This window comes from Hippoglossus hippoglossus, chromosome 20 (genome assembly GCF_009819705.1).
Source record: "Hippoglossus hippoglossus isolate fHipHip1 chromosome 20, fHipHip1.pri, whole genome shotgun sequence".
Lineage (NCBI taxonomy): Eukaryota > Metazoa > Chordata > Actinopteri > Pleuronectiformes > Pleuronectidae > Hippoglossus > Hippoglossus hippoglossus.
The window spans coordinates 11648839-11668900 of NC_047170.1; the positions used below are offsets into that span (position 1 = coordinate 11648839).

The 20062-nt window shown below is 41.2% G+C and overlaps 1 protein-coding gene across 4 annotated transcripts in view; it reads right to left on the reverse strand.

Annotated features, from left to right (window-relative positions):
• sulf1 (sulfatase 1) overlaps positions 1 to 20062 on the reverse strand; it is a 75021-nt gene that overhangs the window by 49115 nt on the left and 5844 nt on the right. The gene's annotated exons all lie outside the window — the stretch shown is intronic.

Consider the following 20062-nt stretch of genomic DNA (forward strand, 5'->3'; position numbering starts at 1 on the left):
AAGCATCACATTTTCAAGAATTTGGACGGAGGGCAAATTGTCCAGATGGCCCTAACTCAGCATAGCCATATTAGCTTTCAAAATGTCCCAGCTCAGTCCTGAGTTACCATTTACCTGGGGCGGCAGGGCATTTCCCTTTTGATTTCTGCACAATTGCTCTGATCTGTCAAGCAGAAAAATAACCAGAGGCTACTTCAAAGGCCAGGTCCCCTCGCAGCGACAGTCCAAAATGCTACTACCTTCATGCAAGGAGCCGAAGCTAAAAGGCGTCTTTATACGAAAATTGGTTTCATTAAGATCACTGGAATCCTTTGAGGGTCAGTGGAAAAAAGAAAACACATGTTGACAAGCACAACCGTCTGCACCTTCTTATAAACATCAAGCTCAATATGCTTCACAATGCGTTTATGACTTGGTTTTTTTTTAAATACATTTTGTAGGACAGCGCACAAAGGACAGAATGCAGGTACTCAAAAACTGTACAAGTCTCAGTCTGTGGTAGTTTCCCGAACAACTAGACCCTGTTCTTACACCAGCGGCCGGTATAAGTGGTTTCTGTACTGGTGAAAGCTTACACTATGCAGTAAAATTTTATCTTGAAAGGTGTTTTACGGTGTCGAGAGGGAGGCAGAGAGGAAAGGGATCCAATTATATTCACCTAATGTAAAGGTACATGTGCTGCAGTAAAGTGGTAAAAATAAGATTTAGTCTGCATCTAGAATGGTCCATAATGCTCTATTTACCTTTCAGAAGAACTTGCTCCCTAAAATAGAAAACGGTCACTTCCAGACTTAATAAAGGTCAAAATCACAATAAACAAAGAAAATACGGTGCATTCAGAAAGTACTTAGACGTGGCCACTTTAGCACTTTATCATGTATCAGCCTTATGCTAAAATCATTCACATTTTACCTCATCTGCACTTAATACTGTATCATGATAAAGAAAAACAGCATTATAGAATTGATTGCAAATTTATGAAAAAACAAAAACTGAAATATAACTTTGGCACATGTGTTGAGACCCTTTACTCAGCACTGAATCACCTTCAGCAGCGATTACAGCCTCAAGACTTCTTGGATATGACGTAACAGGTTTTTCCCATCTGGATTTAGGGATTTTCTGCCGTTCTTCTCTGCACATCCTCTCAAGCTCAGTCTGGTTGGACGGGGATAATCGGTAGACAGACATTTACAGGTTTCTCCAGAGATGTTCAACTGGGTTCAAGTCAGGGCTCTGACTGGGCCAGTAAAGGCTTGACTCTGTGCTTAGAGTCACTGTCCTGCTGGATGGTGAACCTTCGGCCCATTTTAAGCTATGGACCAGGTTTTTCGTTAAGGATATTTTTGTACTTTGCTTCATTCAGCGTTCCTTCAACTCTTAGCAGGCTCCCACTACCCACATAATTTCTACAATTGGGTTTTCACTTTGTTATTATGGGTATTGATTGTAGGTTGATGAGGGAAAAAATGCACAAGACTGCAACATAATAAAATGCGATAAAAGTGAAGGGGTCTGAATGCTTTCTGTATGCACTGCATTTAGGATATAGGATTGAAGAGTTCAAAGGAGAAAAGACAGATTCAAAAGCCCTTAATTTTAGGGGCTTATTTCAAAACACTTAAAGCTGGAATGTGAAATTATGGGTCAGCTGCTTATTCGCACCCTTCAGGTTGGCCTGGAAAAGCTTTCCAGCTGTAACTTGGCTGCAGTAACACACCCAAAGCCTGTCAAGTCAAGTCGATATCAGAGCGTGGAAATTATTAGACATATCAGAAAGATTGGAGAACTCTGACAGGGAGGCATTTTATCAGAGTTAAGGCTCAGGACCTGCTGTGGCTATTCTCTCCCAAGGTTTTGGAGGGGGCTCAATCTCAATCTCATCAAACAGTTCCTTATCTGGCCAGGAATCAAACCCTGAGGAGTGTGCTTTACTTTCCATCCATGGCTTTGACAAGCATTTCCGTGCGGTTTGGTCAAGTTTTGTAAAGTGATGCCACTGCTGTAAATGAAATGCCATGTGAAATGCTTATATGCTTAAAGGACAGAGCTATGAGGGTTCTTACGAGTGACTGAAAAATTATGAGGCGCTTTCACACCACATGAGGTGACGTCTTAGGTAATTTGACCACTATCATGTTCAAGCTCTTTTATACAAGGTGCTGGTTGGATGCTTTGTCATCAAAAGCACGCAGTGAGAGGGATTTCAGCTCCCAGCAGCAGGTCTTGTAGATAATAGGTTTCAGTTAAGCTACCCCTCCATCATAGCTCTTAGGCTCCATGTGGCTGGCTTTTCAGAAGTGAAGACATTAAAGTCATCTGTGGGAGTCTCTGTGGATGCAGTTTGGAGGATGGTGGGGTTATGAGTTTGGCTCGTGTTACCTGGCTCGGCTGGAGCTGACCTGAGTGGGACCTACAGATTAAGGAACCATCTGGGAGCTGCAACCTGAGCTCAAGAGAGGAGGAACCACAGGGTCTGGCCAAGACAGAACTTTCACTTATTTACAGTGATGTGCATGCACTTGTATACACGTCAGACACTGTTGCTTTAATTGAGCTGCCTTTTAAAAGGGTAATGTTACTTGATAAGTCACATCTGCCATTTCGTTGGCACACAGCGACTCAGCCACACAAACCACAGAGGTGTGACTGTACTGTCATCAATCTGTCCAGCTTCAGTGACGGAGACTAATGAATGCATTGGCTCATAGACTGTTTGACTTTGTAATGCCAATGGGGGTTCACATTATTGTATTTGATCTCAATCAGAAAATCACCTGACCAATTCTTATATCCCACCTTTCAATCTTTTCAGTTTCTCAGCATTCTCATCTATATTAGTATGACATCATATGGCAGGGTTAGTCTATTATTTCAAACCCAGTTAGAGAGAACAACAGGCAAAGTTCACGATTGACATTAACTTCCATATGGCCTCAAGAACACAACTTTTTTCCAGACCAATTTTCTAAAACCCATTATATAAAAAATAAAATTACTTGAAAAAATACTGTACAAATCTTTAGTTCCCTTTTTCATCTCCTTGACATTTTTACACACTCATAACGTAAAAAACATAAATCTATAAATACCACAATGTGGTTCAACTTAAGTTGTCTGTTTCAATTCTTAGTTTTATGTTTTAGGACCTTGGGATTTTTCCACGCAAAGCAGTTTTTGATTTAGCTAGCTATCTAAAGAAGTGTTTCCCATTAATTACCTAGACTGTGGCAGCCAACCATAATCTAATTTGTCCAACCAATTTCATAATGACCCCCCCAAAAAATTCCACTTCTCATACTGACATAAAAAGATCTCCCACACAGTGTTTTGTGTCATTGCTTTATTGTGAAACTGAGCGCAGGGCATTCTTCATCCTCTCGCTCACAAACACTTTGACCCTGCTGTCCAAGCCGGACAACTGGCCAACGGCACCACCGGGAGAATTCCTGCCGCGTAGGTGAGCTAGTGTCAAAACATCAATCATGCAGACACACAGAGCTCGGAGGAACAACGGTAGTTTCTGCTTTAGATGTGCACTTTAGAAGTTCTTAGCAGGCATGCAGACCTTGGCATAATGTCTGCCCTCTCTGTGTGTTCATTGGACAATCACAACAATCAACCTTTAATGAGGCATTGTCCAATACTTTCCAATAATTTTTAAGTGAATCAATTCCAACAGTACAATGAAACCAGTACCTCATCCATCTATGATAGAATTCAGAGGTCAGCACAAGTGCCAGAGGAAAATCATTAAGATTTGTACAACAATCCTAGTTTATGAAACATAATCTGCCTTCAACCACATAAGCTACATTTCACAATAGAATTCCTCTAATGACGAGTGAATGCTAAACCTCCCAAATTATGACAAGCAGCCACACATGACTGATATCCCCAGGTCCAGATGTGAAATACAGTAGGCATGATGTCGCTAAGCTTGTTTTGTGGCCCTTTGATCTGTAACAATGAAGTGCATCTGCTAGACATTTTGCCAAGATTTTATCCCGTACAGAGAATGGGAACCAAACGTTGTCTAACTGTATTCATGTAATGCACAAGATGTTGGCAGTGGTCGATTCATCTTTATTTGGACCACATCAAGACGTATACACTGCCTGCAGTTCTTTCACCTTCTATTTAAAAACCATTACGCAATCTCCGTTAAACTTAACCTCGCTGATGTTCTTCAAGAGTTGTGTGGTTGACTGGCGCTGCAGGAGCTTCTAACCTTCTGAAAGATTGATGAGGCTCAAAAAGGCCGCCTCAGGTCCCTGTGGTGGCAGCCCAAATCAGTATGTTTCACACAGCACCAAACCAGAGCAGAGGGCCAGAGGAAGGCCTGGTTTCCATCTAAGCAAACAATAATGGCTGCTAATGCCATTCTTAGGACCCCCATCCCTTCAGATAACAAACACTGATTGATCAATTTATAGAAATGACTCTCATTTAGAAAAAAAATACTTCCTTGTCTACATTAAAAAGGGCCCTTCCCCACAGCAAATGTCAAACGAATAACCACAGAAAATATACAAAAATATCTCTGCATATTGGCTAATACCGCACAGATGAAAGCATAGGAATGATTACACCGAATAGACACAATGTGCCATAACCACACTAAAGGCCTTAAAATAGTTCCTTTTGAAAGTCACCATCACATTTTCCCTTTACAGCACTGCTGTCTCTCACTCTCTTGAGTCTCAGCAGTGGAGATCTCGTCAAGAATCTGCCCACCCATCAGCAGCCCACATAAGGCAGACAACCTACCATCAGCAGCCATGGACTGGTCTCCAGGCAGTCAGAAGTGATTGGACTTCATCTCCCCTATAAAATGCATGTACTAATGACAGCCTCATGCTCCACACGTTGCTATAAGCACGGGGCCTCCAAGCTGCCGCGCTCAAACAACCTCACCAATAACATGAGATCAGCATACCATCTGCTAGCTGTGTCTCCTTCAGATCATTAATCAAACTCCCTACCACTGCATTGATGCTGGAGAAGATATTGTTCCCACCACATCATGAGTAGCGCGGGGGCCCACATTGTTCAATATGACATCACTGCGTAAAAGCAGTTTAGCTGTGAGTGTAAAAGCTAAGAGTATATTTTTCTAATGAATCAATACATGTAATTACTTTTAATGCCTTACTCTAAATGATTTAAAGCAATTTGACATCACACATTTGAGGATTCAAATGCCATTGAAAGGCAGTGAAAAAGCGCCTATCATCAAATCTTAGGCAGAACCATAAAGATTACTATGACAACACAAAGACAGCAGAGTTCAGAGAATGACATCTTGAATAAACCAAGAAAATATATAGTTAACCCCCCGGATATCATGGTTTTGGTGGTACCAGATGTAGCCGACGCCAGACCAACCATCATCACAGTCCATGACAGAACACCAATGCAGAAACTCCCCGAGTAATGACTGTCACAGTTGCACCCATGCTCTGCCAGTGCGGATCAACACCACTTACCACAGACCTCCAGAGTGAGGTTGGAATTTAATAACAGGAATATTTTCTTCAATGAGACGTTTAACTGAAATATTAATTGTTCTACATCCTGATGTGAAATCTACCGATCAAGAGACACTATGTGAACAAAATTCGAACACACAAATTGGGATATTTTGTAATATACCACAAAGATTAAATACCAAGTAAAGTGTCTCCATATTATCTCAATTAAAGGAGATACGTGGTCGCAGCTTTGGAAGGCGGTTAGCTATGGACCACCAGCACATACAAGACCAAAATATAATACGGGGCCTATTTTTCCCTCACAGAGAACCGCTGGTTGTCAAAACAATAAAACAATAGTAAACTTGGCATCCACATGTTTCTTTGAACATGTCATCTACAACAAATAATGCATGGCGACCCAGTGACTACACTACCGGCGGTCTCAAAGTGAATGCAGTAACAAAATAGTGTTGTAAGTCTTCAGTGACTTTGTTGTTGTTGTCTAGAATCTCTACAGGCAATTGTTTGACAGAGCACATCTAGCAAGGGTGGTTTACCCTGGGCATTTCTAAAATGGATATCTATCAAAACTCTTGCTGGTTTATAGTGTGACTGCCAGTCCAGGTTCTGTATTGATTTATGGCACTGAGATTTTAGGACAAGTAACAACCTTGTTCTGCCAGCAGCTGCAAGCAACAAGCCTATGGGCCTCAGCTGAGGGGCTAAATGTCAAAAACCCAACGCTACCACCCCCCACTCATGTGAAAACTTTCCCCCTGGTTTGGAAGTGTCTATATGTGAAATTGATGGATGGAAATGAAGAATGTCGGTATTGTTAAGAAAAACAAAACTCTTCCCTCCTTGTCACAGATGCCTCTGTATGAAATACAATCTGGTTGTTGGTCAATTGTGCTTAACTGGAAATTTTTTGAAAAACGTCAACCATATCCTCTGATAAAACCTGTGTTGTTCAGCCAATAAACAAATGGTCCTCTTTACTCATAACTCACATTTAAACAGCAGCTGTAGCCCAAAAAGCAGGACACCAGCTGGGATCCATATGGATTTCTCTCTTGTGTTTTAGGAAAATATATCTATCAATAAGATGTTGCATCTTTGTACAGAAATCTGCACCTTTTGGTGTGATCACATTCAGGACACCGGATCATTACATCTTCCTTATGTATGTACATAACTCATATATGGCTGCTTCAATTTCTCCAAAATATATCCCCTGATACTTTTTTTTGTACATAAGTCTTTATGAACATTCTAAGATGTGTCCAGCAGGTTCTACCGACTGATAAAAATGGTAAAAATGAACTACACAGATAGTAAGACTAGAACTCAGAAGCTGTCATGTGCCATTCAATGAAACATCTGTGATGGGGTGATGGGCGGTGCCGGTTTGACATACTCTATGACCCAACCGTCTGGATGTTCTCCAACCTCGGACACAGGCTGCCATAAAAGACTATTTTAGTGTCTAAACTGCACAAGCAATTCTCTCCATCAAATCCTCTTTGTCACAGACAACACACGGCAAAAAACTATAAATTCTATGTTTTAGAAAAACTTTCAGTATCCCTCTTATTGAGATTATTAAGAGAACTCTACTTCTTTAGACCTTATCTGTTACCAGAATATTAGTTTGAAGACTCCCATCTGGGAAGCCACGTCAGGCTGGCTCATTAGAGTGGACTTGGCTGTAGCAGTGTCCTTGAAGGCCTTTGTGGCCGTTCTGCTTCACGCTGCTTTATGAGAGAGTACATACTGTTGTCCTTATGCAGCTTTCCAAACTTTTAGCACCACTTTTGCTGTGTTTCTTCAACTAAGCCTTTAAAAGCGGGAGGCAATCTTGACGGTAATCCTGGGAGTGAAGCACATCATAGACACAGTTATCACTGAAGGTGTAGGGAGGGGTGGTAAGGATCTGTTCCTTTACGTCTTTACCAGCTGCTGCCAGCTTTGACGGATGACTATTCTGTTTTTCCTCCTCAAAATTTGCAAATGACGTGCATGCAACAAAATGTCTTATTTACACACAAATGTCAAAAGACGAGACTTGACTTGACTTGAAAGTAAGCAGATTATTCCCATTACCTCATGTTTCTGAATGATATATCTGTTCTTCCAAATAAAAGAGAGCAGTTAAAAGTAGCTTGGTGTGAGGAGGTGAAATTAGGAAGCCACAACTCCCAGGCAGTAACTCTCAGCAGAAGGACAGTAAGAGAAGGGCGGTAAACTAAAAGACCGTGTTAAGAGCAACATCAATGCAAAACACCTGTTATTCCAGGTTTGAAACAAGACGGCAACAGAAGAACAAAGTGAAGTGATGGGAATACTTCTGTGTGGTGTAAGCCTAAAACTACTCTAAATATTTTTTCCCCTTTCTTCTCAAAATGTACTGCTTTTAGTCAATATGTTCAGTTATTTACGCTCCGCACAGAAACATCTGAATCCACAGCCTGTCCATAAACAACTGAGGACACCATGACTTAGCTGTATTTGGCTTCAAGAAGGTGCCGTACAGACCCCATATCACCAAGACTCATGTAGAACAAAAGGTGGATTTCCAAAATGAACTCCCTCCCAAAACTCAGAACCCAAAACAAGACGAGTCCCTTAAGTGGATACGTTGTAGTGGTCTCTTTATCTACACAACTTGTAGACAAAGGCTAATTTGAAACAGCACTGTGGAAACACAAAGCTTGGAGAAACCAGAGTTTGGCAAGTCAATGGCTAAATTAAATTGAAGATACATTATTTATTTGGTACAAGGCCTGTTGCTGTGAACTCTCTGTATTATTTACTCTGTAGAGTTAGATGCCGATGAGTTCACAGTCAAATTAGAACCCATCTAATTAAGAAGGTTATTGCAAACTACTTAATAAGTGACTCTATTTTTCAGTAAATTGTGCTGATTTACTACAAGAAAATACTGGCCCACAATTCATTACAACTGGAGCTCATCAAAATCTGTCCTTGTAACCCTGAGTTTTTCCATAAAGAGACCAAACCAGCTAACCTAAGAAATCAAACAAATGTAGCAAACATGGTGAATCAGCTGAATTCAGAACAACCAAGTTCTGCCTTCCTTAAATAATTGACTCTGCCTTATTTTCGCCTATCAGAAATCGCTGAAGAAATAACATCGAGGAATAACATCTCCTTCCTTCCACCTCTCCTTCTACTCCTCCACCCTGACCATTAATCAAACTTCACTTAAACCATCCCGTCTACATGTATCCTTATATCAGGACTTGCTGAGGCGTTGTGTTTTCATTGGGAAATGACTCATAAATTAGAGGTGCTCCCGGGCTGGCTGTGAAAGAGCCAGACACGTACACAAGGTCTTCCTGATTAGTGTGGCTGAGAGAAACGCCAGACAGGCCAGGCCTGCAGGACCCATTTTGGACCATCACTGACTTGAAAGAGGAAAGGAAAACATATTGATCACACAGCACCGGCAGGATCACTGCTAATAGCTGTGGACCAGGGTGCCTTTGCTACCAATGAGAAAGTAAATATATATCTTATTTCTATTCTAACTTTATGCTATTTAAAATCCCAATTACCCAAAACAAAAGCTCAGAACAAAACGCTTTTCTTTGGTTGTCTAGCTGTTTTGAATGTTTATAAAATATGTTAAATTAAGTTAAACTTGAAATCAAATTTACTCAGGTAATTTTTGCTTGTCTTTAGTTTCGACTTAAGAATAAGTAATACTGAAAAAAAAGAGTTTAAAGCTTTTTTTAGCCAGGTGAAGATGCAGTGTGAATGCATACTAAATACAAATACAGACAGGTTCAATAAAAATACAGGCACATTTTAAATTTATGTTATTTATCAAATAAGATGAATAAAAGTCCTGCATACCTAATTCTTTAAAAAATCCAAAGCCTTACAAGTGAAAGCAGTTGTCTCAACTCCAAGGGAAACTGATTCCAGTGGTGAGAACCATAATGGTTGAAGGCCGTTTCACCATGTTTGGTTTGAACTGGGGCCACCACTAACTGACCAGGCCCTGCAGATCTAAGAGACCTACACTGCTTGTACTCAATCATATCTGTAGTATATCTTGGGCCAGGACCATTGAATGACTTATATATAATAATTAGGGCCTTGAAATCAATTCTGTATTTAACTGGGAGCCAGTACAAGGACTTTAGGATTAGAGAACTGTGCTCTGTCATATTGGTATTTTAGCAGCAGCATTTTGAACAAGTTGTAACCATTTAATGGTCATATTGGGGAGGTCAGTATAAAGTGTATTACAGTAGTCCAGCTTAAATGTGATAATTGCAGGAATTACTTTTTCTCAAGCGTAGACGGAAGGTTTCAGTTTGCACATACGAGTGAGAGTCCCTCCCTTGCCCATAGTTATTTTTCCATTCGGATATACTGACGATGTAAATTTAAAACACCGCCCTGCTCCTTTTATTCATCAAACACAGGATACCGTGCCTATTGGGAGGAATCTGTATCCAGGAGATGAATGCCAGAAACCTTCATATAAAGTTGTAAAAACAAAGTCTGCTCATGAATTACAACAGCACTCAGGTTATGGACTTGCTTCAGTGTAAGAAAAACCTGTCTATGAAGAATACCAGGATGATATGAGGGCGTTTATCTACGTGATCACCCGCAGCATAGTTTATTGAGTAATGATAGCATCAAATTCTGAGGAGCAGACATTTTGCATCAAAGACGGGGCTACACTTCCAGGATTCTTCCGTTTGTAGATTCTGTAAACATGAGGGACATGTTTAAAAAAAAAAAGGAAGACTGTGATTCTTTGTTTAAACTGGTGCTGTCCCTTGTAGAGAATTGCAGCATAAATACATTTTGCATGTGCACAATGAGAACTCCTTCAAACTCACTATATACTCTGAGCACAACACTAACATCTGCAGCCATTTGTTCTATGTATTCACTCAGTTATAGGCAAAATACATTATTGGAAATGTAGATTTTTGTTGTACTGTACTGTATATATGTACTGTTCTTTTTGTTCTTTCCAGTTTCCAATCGAAGCAAAGATAATTATTTGCATTAAAAGCCAATGGTTGAAGCTGTGAAACGGTTTTTACTTCATGTTTTAGAGGCTGAGAAATAATTGTTGCAGAGAATGAAAAGTTTTACGGGGATGTTTTCCAACAATGATCGAATTTGTGACTTTTTTAGAGGGTGTGTCTGGTCTTGGAAACATGTGTGACAAACACTTCCAGCCAAACTTTTGATTTACAGATGCTTAAATATAATTTATAATATAATCTTTTTTGTGAGTAACTTATGAAACAGTGCATGTCCAACATTAACATTAATCTATTTTACAGTCATGTCTACCAAAAAAAACACACATTGACAATATTCAGTGCATAATTAAACCCTGTTTCCAACTTCTGTCAAAAACACATTATCCTCTACGAAGACAAATTATGGGGGCCACTGTGGGGATTCTGACAGCAAACAGCTCAATCAGAATACCTGCGTCTACAGCACAACTTCAGACAGACAAGCAACAAAGAGCACAAGGAAAGGACGTCTAGGCTGAGAACTAACAGGCTAATAAAGGTTATTCAACTACGTCTTTAAATATAGACACGTAAAAGAGGAAATGGCCGCCTTCGAAGAGGGACTCCCAATAACTCCAGGCATCTCCTGATCTTATCAGCAGGTCTCAGCCACTCCACGTAGCCGCTATCTCCAGTCACAAAACCAACAGACCATAACACACACATTCACTGACACCTGGATGTTTTGTCATCCTCTCTTTAACATCCTCCCTTAGGTTTGAAAGATTTTACAAATAACGTCAGTGGACTGAATGTTATGATACAGTATGGCACATTGCCCGACATCTTTTTGACTTGTGCACAGCAGCACAGTCGCCGTTGTGAGAACATGTGGCTGCTTTGTGGCTTATTAAGAACACTGAGGTATTTTCAACACTTGACAGCTTTTTACCAGCTTAGACAAATTAAAAAGTGTCATGGGGCTAAAGACATAGGTCTTGTGAATGGACAAACACGATGAAAGTACAACACACACAGAGGGAACCTTTGCCTAGATGTCAAACATCTATTATGCATGACAACAATTTACAACCTCAACCTGAGCAGACAGTCTAGGTCGGTCACAACATGTCATAGACTTAACACCTAACAAAAAAAAACCTTGAATGCACAGTGAATGTCCTGCAATTTTTTCCATTTGCATTTTTACAACAAGAGACAAGGGGATTTCAGTTGGGAGAGAAATGTAGGTTTATAGGTACTCCCCAAGGACCCATGGGGGCATAACAGTTTATTTTAGCACACTCCCTTGAGGCTTCCGTCTAACCTGCAGCTCAGACACACATAAATCCAATTTGAGTACATACTGAGCTATCAAAAAACAAACAACACTTTTAGCACAAGCCATGCAAGTGCCACACATCAGTGAGTCGATCAGCCTGACAGGAGGCCATCCATCTTTATGGCAAAACTTTACCGAGAATAAAAGCACACTCACTTCAACATTCCTGGCTATTCAACAAGGTATTCAGAACCTCAAGCCAAGCATGTTTCTCACATTATTAAATGAGCTATTTTTCCCCCCGAGAACGCCTGTTAGCGCAGACAGCAATAAAGAAAGATGAAGAAAAGTCTGACTCTTAAACACAGCTATATTCAGTCTGATTCAAATTAGCATTTCAGGACGGCCAGGTGACGTCTAGCTTTTGGGGACAAATTCCCTCGAGGCAGACTGCAGCCCAAGCTCTGTTGGCACTGTAATTGGGAATATGAGTCTGGATGGTCTTGTGCCTCATTCCCAACAGAATGAAACACAAGGGTAGAGAAAAGTTAGGTCTAAGAAGAGTCCTGTTTTTCTCACTGTGGAGCAGCTGCCTCACACCTACCACACTGTCCAAATCTGCTATCAACAGACAAACAAAAAAAACCTAAGACAACTGACTGGCAAATTAGCATTTTATAGTCTTGGGTTGTAAGGAAGGTGCAACAGAGAACAAGGTAGGAGGTGGGGAAGAGGGCGGGCGAGAGGAAGTGAGGGCTTTGACCTGAGATACAGCAATGACAGTAATTGTCATTCAAACTGTTGTAAAAATGTAGCTGAGTGTAATGAATATAGATGGAGACCGAAGGAGACCTTTCCACAAAGGAAATTGTTGCTGACCAGCTGAGTTGCAAGGTTAACATTGGTTAAGGAAACTGAATTAGGATGTAAAGCAGGACCCAGCATCTGTGTCGCCACAATCAAAGAGGCATGTTAGCATAAGTCCATCAGAAGACGGAATAAAGACTCCTGACAGTAAAGTGTTGTACAAAATATTCAACAAAGTAATATATAAATGCTTTCAATTAGGAAAAATGTAAAAACTAAAAATATTTCAGATGCAAAAGGCCTTAAAGGTTTTCCAAACCAGGAAACATACATTTTGAATCTTAAAGACACCAAATCGGGTAGCTGTACCAGAACTGTAAAGACAGGACTTCACTGCAAACCTCTAGTCGCAACCAAATCTAATCAAACCACCTCACCCATGCTCCAGTCCATACAGTGTGCTCCGGCTGTAATGGACTGATGGCCAAAATATGTGGGAGTTGTGGGAAAGCAAACCAAGTTGAGCTGAGACACGAAGGCCTTTCCATGTCTGGATTTCCCTGAAATATCCAACAAAGATGAGTGGAGCATACTGATCTAAAGAAGATGTTGCAAGGCGCTGGCCCTCCAGCACAGTGCGTCCGGCCAGATTTACTTTCCCATCACAGCTGAGTATTAGAGACACATCGATAGAACCCAGAGGAGGTGGCTGAGAACTAAAAGCTGTCCTCATTGAAGGAGTTGTGTGATATCTGAGGAATACAACTTGATTTTATTATGTTCAAGAAAAAAAATGTTGATGTTAATTAAGTGCAGGGCCAACACAATAAATACATGTCTCTTGTTTATTTGTATGTGTCTCCAAGATGGAAAACAAAAAGAAACAAAGGATTACTTCCAAAGAGGAAATAACAGAAAGAATATCACCTGAGTGTTAAGTCATCAGGTCAGATGTCACCATTACACATCTAAATGTTAAATGGTTTTATAGCACCATCGTCACCCTGATAAAACCGGATCAGTCTTTGTGTTAATACCCCCTGAAGAGCGAACAGAGGACAATAGACTAAACTCCTGACCTTTTGTGGTGTGAAGTGCTATGAGAATAAGATGTGCAATTAAAGAGAAAAAGCCCAAATCAAGAAATGTTCAAGGTTTTCTGTTTCTGCTTTAAGGTTAATTCAGACTCACAGGATGAACAACATTGACTCCACATCTGAAAATTAGCTTTGCCCTGCTTCCTACTGTGTGCATGTGCCCCCCCTCGACTGAACATTTCCAAAAATTAATCATCTTAACTGGAGACACCTATCATCTGGAGATACCCTGCAAAAATAATATTCCTGCCAAGTTTGGTGAAAATATGTTGATGCATTGTTGAGTTATTTTGCGCACACACACAACACACACAGAGGAGTGAGAACAATACCAGCCTGACTCGGTACACAACCTCCCTCAACATGAATTAGAAATTGTTTCTTCAGGTGTTTTAACGTGACATTTAATAAGAACTGTGCGTCTATGCCCCGTGGTAATAAAACCATAAATCTATTACACTCAAAATATTTTGATAGCTTACTGTTGCCTTTCAAAACCCAAACATGGCTTCACTGATTGTTTTTTAAAGGATTGTTGACACTAAACAAAAAATGGTTGTTAATGGATACTTTATCAATACACATGTACTTTTTACAGAACTGATCAAATATCATAAACGGGCACAATCTCTCTATTGAAACCAAAACCAACAAAGACAGCAGTTAAACTGGGACCTCACTTCCTTACCACCTGTGCATACAGTTTAAAAAAGTTTGCACTCATTAACACAGACACATGCAGACAGAGCAAACTCTCAGCCGATCTGAGGAGGTGGTGTTTGTATAAATCTAGGAGGACAAGTCCCTGTTGATCCCACCACACCCACTGGTTTCCTCTCTGAAGGGCCTGGAAAGTAAATAACAGCAGGACAGAGATTATTCTGACGGCAGCGCTCCTCCAGCACCACAAATGCACAAATACTTGTATATTTGTGAGGACACTCATTGACATAATGCATTCTCCAAGTATAGTGTGGCTCAGGCTGCAATTTTCTGTCCGAACCCGTCGGAGCCAGAAAGAAAACTAACCGAGTCCGACCCAAATCTGACAGGAATTCGTTTTTTTTGTGTCCGAGCCTGACCAGAGCTCGATATGCTTAATGTAAGCTGCATTACACTGCTCCGCATCCACACTCTACTCCACAGCCCCTTTCTCTAAACGTAACCATCACAACAAAGTCATAACCCTTAAACTGACTTAGAAAGTTGTGTCAGAAAGTGTCCTCACTTTCCCACATTGTCCCTACTCTGTAAGGTCTTGATATTTAAAGTGGTCCTCACAGATACAGAAGTACACACACAAACACACACATCAGCCCCGCAAGCTGTATGCCGTTTACCTACCCTCGGTTCCATCCTCCGACATTCTCATCACCTTCCCCCGCACAATCTGACTTCCTTCATTTCGCAAGCCGTGTAAACAAACACACCAAACGCTAACATAACACAACCCAAGCGACGATCGTAGCCACATGTCACTCCTACACACACACGCACACACACACGTCACACTTGTCCACAGTGTTGGGGTTTAAAAAAACATGTAAGTGCTCCCTAAGCTCAGATTCAAACACCCACAAATTTGCTTATCATTCAATGTATCTGTCAATGAATTTTTTTCCCCTCCTCTTCGCCCTCATTCCCTTCTTCTCCTTCACTTTCTTGGCCAACAGGTCGTTCCATCTGTTAAGCAGCTGGTGGAAGAGGAGGAGGAGGAGGAGGAGGAGGAGGAGGAGGAGGGGAAGGGCCGTGCTTCATTCAGCGGTTTGCTGCTCTCAACAGTCCAACTTTCTCCCAGTGACTGTAATGACTCTTCTGTGGGTCTCATTAGGGCCTGACCCAGCACTGGGTCCACCTCCATGAAATATGTCACATCCAGGCCACAGATTTCCCAGTGTTGAACGCAGAGCACTGTAACAAGTCACTGACATAACACTGATTGCTGTATTAGTTTGGCATAAAATTGCTAACCACTGTTTAGTTCAACACCAGTGGATAGACTTACAATCTCAGAGGCAGCAGGCTGTCCAAAAAGAAAACAACACGCATACAACTTCCACTAGAATGTGTAGCTTGAAACGGTTCAGATGAAAGCATCAAATCTGATTCGACTTTTCGACAACGCCAAAGAAAGCTACAGTGTCCAGCTGAATGGACGCCATTGAGTAAAGCCTGTGTATCAAAATGTGTCTCTCATCAGTCTTTCTTTCGTTCTTTCCTCCTCACGCTTCTCTTTGCTTCTACCGCTCCTCTGACAGACAGGTTCAGGGCGGGCAGGTCCGGGGTCGACAACATGTAACCCGACCCTGCCCAGCGCTCGCTTCTCGCTCTCTAATGATGTTGGCTCACTCCCATTCCCAATGTTGGTTTAACCTGATGTTAATGTGCCCATTCTGCGCTTCTGAAACAAAGTTCTGTTCCACCAGGTCTTGCATACATCCAGCCTCTGTCACCTCTGCTGTCAAATGTGGTTTTTAAGTAGCCCTATATCTTAAACAAGAAAGAGCACATTTTGGATGTCTGTAATCACGTATATGTTATTACTTGTCACAGTGGGCAAGTCACGTGTGAGCAACACTGCAGACACACGAGCAACCTGAGAGTGTTTGGAAAATTTCAACACTGTTAGACTGGACTTTTCGAAGCTCCACTTTTACTATCCAGTGACAGATGCTGGTATTTCTATTATCGGTTGCTGACAGGTCTTTGGGACAAGAACTACTACGAATGGTTTAAAATTGCTAAATGAATAAAAGCATGAAAAAACAGAGGCAATGAAAAGCGTTGGTGAGAATTTGCAAAGACAAACACCATAAAAACCTTTCTTCCAAAACAAGCCATTATACTATAATTATATTATATTACCATTATATTATAGATATATTATCTCTAATATTATTACTATCTATTGAGTTACCAAAAGCAGTTCCAAGTCTATGTTGCCAAGGAAACGTTCTTGACCTTCTTGACCCCCTGGCCGTGCTACACCTGTCAGTAAGTCACAACTGCATTGTGGGATCCCCTCCTCCCACCTCCACTTTATCCTCACTGCTGAACGAGGTCCTGAGGATACATCCATACCAATACTTTTAATACAAGGGATTTCTTTTCTCGGACCGACGTTGAGGTGAAACTGTTACTGACAGTAAGTGTTTTGCTGGTAGTTGAGTCATGACTGGTCAGAACCGATCAGGAAGTGAATGTGGGTGAGTGCTTCATTGTTTCCAAACGTCTAAGTTTCTGCTTGTCCACACTACAAGGCAGCCCTGGAGTGTTCATGCTAAACTGAGTCAGTAGTGTTTCCAAACTTTTCCATTTTAGATGCTAGAAAACTGTGCAGTAGTGTGGGCGCAAGGTATAGACGTAACAATATTAAAACTAAAGCACTAGTAGTGTGAATTTAGCCTAAATTTCGTTCACTTTTTGCAACAACTCAACCCCAATGAAAACCAGGAATTATTAGGTAACTACAACCCTCATTGTTAGCACAAAAAGTAATGTAGGTGTCTATGTTAAGTTATGTGTGAGTGACTTCATCATGCAGCGGAAGGTGAAATCCCAACAATACCTGACACTGTGTCAATGGCTAACATGCACACGACCACAGAGCCTCCTCTGCATTTGTGCCCTTTGAAAGCCAATTAAATAAAATGCTCCTACTCCAAACAAATCCACATTTTTCGCCCCTACACAAGCTACCTTATCATGGCAGAGAAAACTTTGTGCCTGTGTGACCCTGGGAGCAGGGCTGTCCGGATCATTTAGCTTCTGGTAAATTGGTCCCAGGCATGAGGCCAGACAACAAGAGAACGACTAACACCTATTGTATGACAAAAGGAAACATGAGGAATTTGGTGGAGCAGGAAACTTCATTTTTGGACATTTTTACCTTTTTAGCAGTTTTCTATTACAGCATATTGGTATTAACTTCAAGAGCTGTGTTTCTTGGATGCATTACTTGGAGATGCACTTTGAAAATGTGCTGATGTTCTGTGAAATCCCCCTACGGTTCTCTAGGGCAAAGCAAAAGTACTCGACATGAAGAGAAACAAACCCAGATGATGTCAAAGTCCAGGCTTTGAAGTTGCGCCTGACACATACTGGACTTATGGAACCAATCCTGGTACCGATTTTATTGAGTAAAAAGTTATTATCATTATTCTTTGTATTCTAGAGTATATATAGTGAAATTTGGAAGGTTGATGGTTCATTTGTAGTGGAGTTTATAGATTTTGCTCAATCATTTCTTAGGAAAATCAGGGCCAATGAAATTTAGATGATCATCGGTATCTCCTAGGTTATACTTTGACATTTACAACAGCTTAATGAAGTGACTTGTGTCAGACCAACCGACCGACTACCACCTCGCAATCAATCTACCATATGCTATTGATTGATGCAGTTGATACACATGATCAGTAAGATTATTGGTATTTAATATTGTCAGTAAGATCACTAGTATTTAAAAACATGTTTTCAGGCTCAAAGTAAAAAAGGGAGAGGACAATTGTTGATTGCACCATTCTATTTACTGACCTCATCTCAACAAACCCCCGCCCAACACACACAACTTTCGCAGCCTCCCCCCCCCCCCCCCCCCCCCTCCGTATCCCATTCAGACGGTGTCGGGTGAAAGCCCTAAGTCTTCCCTCATTCAATAAGATGCCTGTCAATTCCAGCCGAGGTTTCCATGTCTCTCCAAACACAGGGAGGCTGGGTCAGAAGAAAAGTCCACCAGAGAGAAATCCCATCTGTGTCCTCATCCATTCTTGGGGTTTGGACATGAGCAAACAGCTCGCCTTCACCACCCTGGCAACCCCTTTCACTTCACACCAGCAAACCATTTGAGTCCAAACACACACACACATTGAATCAAGGTTCTCGACAGCAGACCCAACACCGTCTCATGAATCGAGAGAGATAAACGTTTTAGTTGTCGTGCACATAAGCAGACTTCCTGGCTCTTTGTGATGCTGGTAGAAAAGCCCTCTGAGAAGCTTGGAGATACTGACAGGAGACAACCCCTCTTTCTGGACCAAAACAACATGTTCAAATGGCAAGCCTTCAACTATGGCGCAATGAGGATTTATTTGATGTTTGCATATGGTAATCATTGTCCAGACATAAGGATTTGGCTTTTCTGTAGAAAGGTCAAAAACACTTTATTTGGAGTATTAACATAACATATTCAAGATCTGCAGATAAACATTACTGCGGCCTGAAAGAAAAATAATTTTGTCTTCAATAATTCTCTTGTAACTTTAAATGTTTCGTTAAAAAGCAAAAGGAACTTTGAACGTGCTGCCAAACCTTTGTTTAGTCTAACTTTGAGTTTGTTATCATAAAAACCAGATCGATTTTCTTGTGTTGGATTTTGACCAGGTCAAAATTCGGTGGAACAGGTGCATAATTTGTCGATGGTCATTAAACTCCACGACTGCCTCTGCTCTTGCTCAGTTCAAAGCATAATTCCTCTTTCAATTACACGTCACACAGACACAGAGCAATGCGATGGGAAAGTTCAGTCCTCAATTGGGGAGTTTGCTTGGACAGATTGGACAAATATTTCCTTTGTGCGGTCGTCTCCTCGCCTCTGTTCGGCCCTGACAGCCACAGAAGAGGGAGTGAACAATGCAAACTGCACAACATTATGGACTGGGTGGCTGCTCTACCCAAGACACATGGCTGTCTCACCAGCTGCCTGTCTGTTTACATTTCACCACTAGACTAAGGTATCAATTATGTTTATGAGGAAAAGGAGGCTGATAGCACAGTATGGGCAGCATTCAGTTTTCTTAGTAAGCTACATTTTTCACTTTAAAAAGGGTTTTCATCTCTCAAAAGAGCAGAGTGTCTACATAAACTGCAGAAATAAAGGCAAAGTGATGAGAAAAGTACAAAGAATTAATTTTAACATGCTGCAATGAAAAACTATGGATGGGAATATGGTTTCATTTAAAGGGCTCGTAAATTCACAGCACCAATTTCAGCCCGAATGATTGTTGTTTTTGACGTCAACTAAGAACACATTCGGTTTGAACGTCATGTTAAAATGCCCACCCCTACTCTTATCCGCTTTTCGTGCCAAGAAAAACACCCCACACAGTATGACAACTTCAGATGTCTTTGGCTCCATATGGAGCCATCTACAGAGTGGAAGGCTCTGTAACAGCACACCAACTGCAAGGACAAACAGCAGCCTTGACCACATGTTCCTGTAAATCAAACCCCAAGACTGCTCCTCTGTGTCAGCGTCTGACATCCAGCACTAAAGCGCAGGTGATGCCATTAAGATCACTTCATAGTTCTACTTCACAGCCTGCCCAGCAAAGCAGACAGAGGTAGTAAACCTAACCAGAGGAAGCAGAAAAAACATTGTAG